Below are 4,941 nucleotides of genomic sequence, written 5' to 3' on the forward strand. Positions count from 1 at the left end.
CTAGCAGCTGAGTTTTGTACAGTCTGCAGTCGTGTCAAAGTTTTTTGATTAAGACAAGTGAACAGGCTGTTAAAATAATCAAGGCGTGAGGAGATAAAAGCATGTACAACAGTTTCTGCATCACTAAGATTTAGAATAGATCGAAGATTTTTGCAATGTTTCTGAGATGATAAAAACATGATTGGACAAGCTTAGTGATATGTTGCTCAAAACATAAATTGCTATCATTATGTCAGACAGGCAGTCCTACAGAGAACTCAGCGTACTAAGGTCAGTGGGCTTGACAGGGAGGTACAACTGTGTGTCATCCGCATAACAACAAAAAGAAATACCATGTCTGCGGATTACATCACCCAAAGAAATCATGTATAAGGAGAACAGTATTGGTCCCAGAATTGAACCTTGAGGCACACCGTACTTGATATGTACGGTACTGGTTTAGGGGGGCGATAAATAATAGCAAATATTGCCGGGAGGGGTCCACCAAGTTTAAACATGAGCACTTCAAAGGAGGAAAAATCATTGCAAGCTATGAGGTTACACTTTAAATGCTTCGTATAGACAGTAACAAGGCCCCCACCACGACCACAAACCCTAGGGCGGCTAAAGCAGTCATAATCAGGAGGGCACAATTCAGCCAGCTGACTGTGATCACCAGGACATAACCAGGATTCAGTTAAAAACATAAAATCTAAATCAGTAGAATAGATAAAATCATTTAAAATAAACGTTTTGTTAGAGAGGGATCTTACATTGAGAAGAGCCATCTTAAAAAGTCTGTGCTGGTTCAGATTTGAGTTTGAGAGTGGAGGTAGGGTTCTGGCCCGGATCTTTATTAAGTTATTATTATTGCTGTAACGGCTGTGTCTGTTTCGTATTAAGGACCTATGCAAAATTACCACAGGAATTTTAAAAGTAGCCCTAGAGGGATCCGGGCTCCAAATAGCAGCACTATGATCAGTCCAGAAGGGGGAGTTAATGACAGCAGAGGGTGTGTGGCTGTTTATGGAGGGCAGAGAAGAGAAAGAAGAAGAGTGAGGGGAAACAGGTGATGTAAATAGTCAGGACAGTACAGCATGCTGCAGGTTAGCCGCCAGCATGCGACTACCTGACTTGTTTGAGTGAAGACCATCTCATGCAAACAAGGAAGAACGATCCCAGAATAAGTTAAAGTTGTGAATAAAACCAATGTCACGGGTGCTGCAGACAGACTGGAGCCAGGTATGAAGGCTGAGGATCCTGCTAAAACGGCCAATTCCATGACCCAGTGTAGGAATTGGACCCGAGATGAAAGCATGCTTTCCGGTGCTGTTGAGCAGGTCAAAGAGGCGGATGAAGTCTGCTTTCGTCAGCTCCAATTGCTGACGGGCGGTGTCATTGGTGCCAACATGGACTGTGATTTTCGTGATAGTCGTCGGGAGTACAGCCAGAAGTCCAGGGAGCTTTTCAAGGATGTCGGGGGTCGTAGCTCCGGGAAAGCAGCGTGTGACCACATTAACGAAGCGGATATTCCTCACTACGGAATCTCCAACTATCAGCGTAGTTGGGGGGATGAGAGGAGGCAGAGTCAATGATCGTGGAGACTGCCGAGTTCCATCAGCCGTCCCTGGGATAGTCGTGGCTGGGGACTGCTGCGACGAGGGGGCGGCGTCCTCCTTAGCAGAGGTGTTCTCTGCCGTCTCAGGATGAATGAGACCTCCAGAGCTTCTCCTGATCACGGCCTCTTTCAGTAACTTGCGGCGAGAGGAGGAGGAAGACTTGACCGCTGGAAAAAGGGAGCGTCCCTCCAATGGAGGAAAATCCTGCCTACCCAGGATGTCAAAGCTGTTGGCCATGTGAAGGTGGAGGAGGCAGGCACTTTGCACCATGTCTGTCCTTACATGCCACAGTCCAGTGCACCGGTTGGCGTGGAGTCGAACTCATCGGAGCCTTCTCACCACCTCTGCCGACGAGTGACTGTGCATTGCTTTGGACTTTGCACCCATGAGGAGCCACGGATCTTCAGGCTTAGCTGAAATGGCTTCATGGTCCGCCAGTGATGATGGAGCCGAGCCACGGAAGAGTGGGATCATTGTCCAGTGCTGGAGTGGAGCAGTCAGGGGAGTGAGAAGGGATGGTCACATTCTGGGTTGCGCAGCCAGAGGAGCTGAGGACAACAAGGTGTTTTGCCTGGGCCGAGGCGACAGTGGAGAACTCCAGGATGAGCTTGTCTGTTTCTCTGAGCTCGGCTTCCAGACAGGCAAAACTTTTCTTCAGCTTTGAGACGGTAAGGTGACAAGATCATTTAGTCTGTGAGAGTGCTTCAAAGCTTAAAGTCCACAGTAAAGTCCATGAAAGTGCTACAAGCTTAAAATCCTTGGTAAAAGCAACCGTTTAGCCTAGCCGCCAGGCTAAAAACAAACCTAACTAAGCTAGCAGCAGTGGAGGTACTCCGGTAAACCACGTCGAGTTGCAGCCAGCTTAAAATCACTTAATCACGTCCGATGACTGAAAAACTTTTGCCAAGTTAAAACATATAGGTAACAATGGCCAGGAAAACAGTGTAGCGTAGAAAACTTGGCTTAAAAACTCAATAAAATGTCAATTTATGATGGTTTAAGATGAAGCTTCTAGCAACGCTTCTGCCGGGTACATAAAAACGCCGACACATGCAATACTTATGTACTTTTACTTGAGTAAGAATGCAGGACTTTTACTTGTAACAGAGTATTTTTACACTGTGGTATTGCTACTTTTACTATATATACTATAGTACATTTACTATATCTGAGTACTTCTTCCACCACAATTTATACAACACAATACCTCAATTTTTTGACACAGAAAATTAATCGATAAAGAATCGGAAGGAAAAGCTGAATCGATAATGGCATTGGTATCAATAAAATCTTATCAATTCCTATCTCTAATGGCTGTACCAGCTACTAACATTAGCCCTGCATGAAAAAAACCCAGCCCTCTCATCCATTTGGATGGCGACAGTCCGTCAGCACAGCACAGGCGCCATCACAGAGGGTTCAGGAAAAACAGCGTAGCAAAAAAGTTGAATTAGGCTCATCTTTTGCTGCAACGCAACATGACATCAGACAGGGCACTGTGTTGGCTAATCACATACATGCAAGCGCACATTCCTGGTGGATTGCTTTGTAATGTAAATGCTGTATTTCTACTGTTTAGCTCACGATTGTCATGATGAAAGATAAAATGGTTGCTGTGGTGATACTTTGAATAATAAAGATATAAAATTTTATTTGTGAGTATCATGAACTGTTGTGTAGGGTTTTGGTGTCTGATGAGCTTTCAAACATACAGTATAAATTTGTTACTCCAACTAGACTTTCTGGATCATATTTCATTGTCTCACGGTTACCTTAATAACACACCCCCACCAGTGCAGCCCCATGTGTTGTCTTAAGGCAGGGCTACCAGCCGGTAGACCTCCTTGGTGATGAAGTGATTTGAGAGGCTTATCAAGGACTTCATCACTTCCTCACTACCTCTGACCCTGGCCCTGTTGCAATTTGAATACTGCTTCAACAGATCCACAGACAACGCCATAAATCATCTCAGCGGTGCAGGTGAGCAGCCACACCTCATCCCTCCTCACCATCAACACAGGAGCCCCCCAAGAATGTGTCCTTAGCCCCCTGCTATACTACATGTGCACACATGACTGTGTGGCCACATCTCACTCAGGGTTGGAAATTAACCACCTGCCACTGTAACTGGTGGACAAAATCTACCAGCCAATCAATTTTTTTTTTACCAGCTACTTTCTTGTTTTAACCGGCAGTGTGTAACTGCATGTGAAAAATAATAAAACAAAATCTACAATATTCAAGCAATAGATTATTTTAATTCATAAGGTAAATATTTAAACTCTTAAAATACTGATATTCTCTCTCTCTCTTACACACACACACAGTAGGTGTAGTGCTATTTGTTATAAGTTATAAGTACCGAATGATGAATGAAAGCATATTTTGCTGCCTTTTCATCTTTTCACATTAGCTAGCTACAGACTACTGCTCAAAGGCTACCGGCAACTTTTAAGGTTGTTTTCTTGCATGTTACTCAATGCATTAGTTGACATTGTGAATCAATCAACACACCTTAAATGTGAATTCCTGTGATGGATCACCACATTGTTTTTCTGTCTCCTTGTTAAAGTGTCCGTGTGAAACAAGCAGACTTGCGATACTATCTGGTTTGTGGAATGTCACAAATCACTCTGTTATGCTACTTTCATTCATCCCCCACTGTAGATGTTAGGTTGAGCAAATTCACCCACCACTACACAAACTCACCTGCATGTGGGTGATTTCCACCCGTAGTCTGAATCATCAAATGTGCTTATGACACAGTGGTGTTTGGTCTGCTGGAGAACTGGTGCCAGGAGACCAACTGTGAATGTCAGCAAGACTAAGGAGCTGATAGTGGACTTTGGGAAGAAACAGGAGACGAACTACCATCCCCTCAGGATCAACAGGGCCCTGGTGTAGAGGATGGATAGCTTCAGATACCTCAATGTCTGCATCACAGAGGACTTACCATGGTCCTCTCACTTCGACAGCTTGGTGAAGAAAGCCAGTCACTGTCTCTACCACCTCAGATGCCTAACAGACTTCAGGCTGCCCTTCAAGGTGCTAAAGACTCAATATCTGCACCATAGAGAGCATCCTGACACCAGCATCACTGCCTGGTTTGGGAGCAGCACTAAGAGGGACTACCTACCTTACAGACTTAAAAGACTGACCAGGAGGTGCAGATGGGGGTTGAGAGAATCAAAAAAGACCCCAACCATCCCAACAACGGACTCTTTTCAAAACAAAGAGGATGATGAAGAGTTTCTTCCCTCAGGCCATTCAGGTCCTGAACAGTGACTTACAGAGGACTTTACATACAACTATAATTTATCCATCTGCCATACATTGCCATCAT

The sequence above is a fragment of the Siniperca chuatsi genome, linkage group LG2 (assembly GCF_020085105.1).
Source record: "Siniperca chuatsi isolate FFG_IHB_CAS linkage group LG2, ASM2008510v1, whole genome shotgun sequence".
Lineage (NCBI taxonomy): Eukaryota > Metazoa > Chordata > Actinopteri > Centrarchiformes > Sinipercidae > Siniperca > Siniperca chuatsi.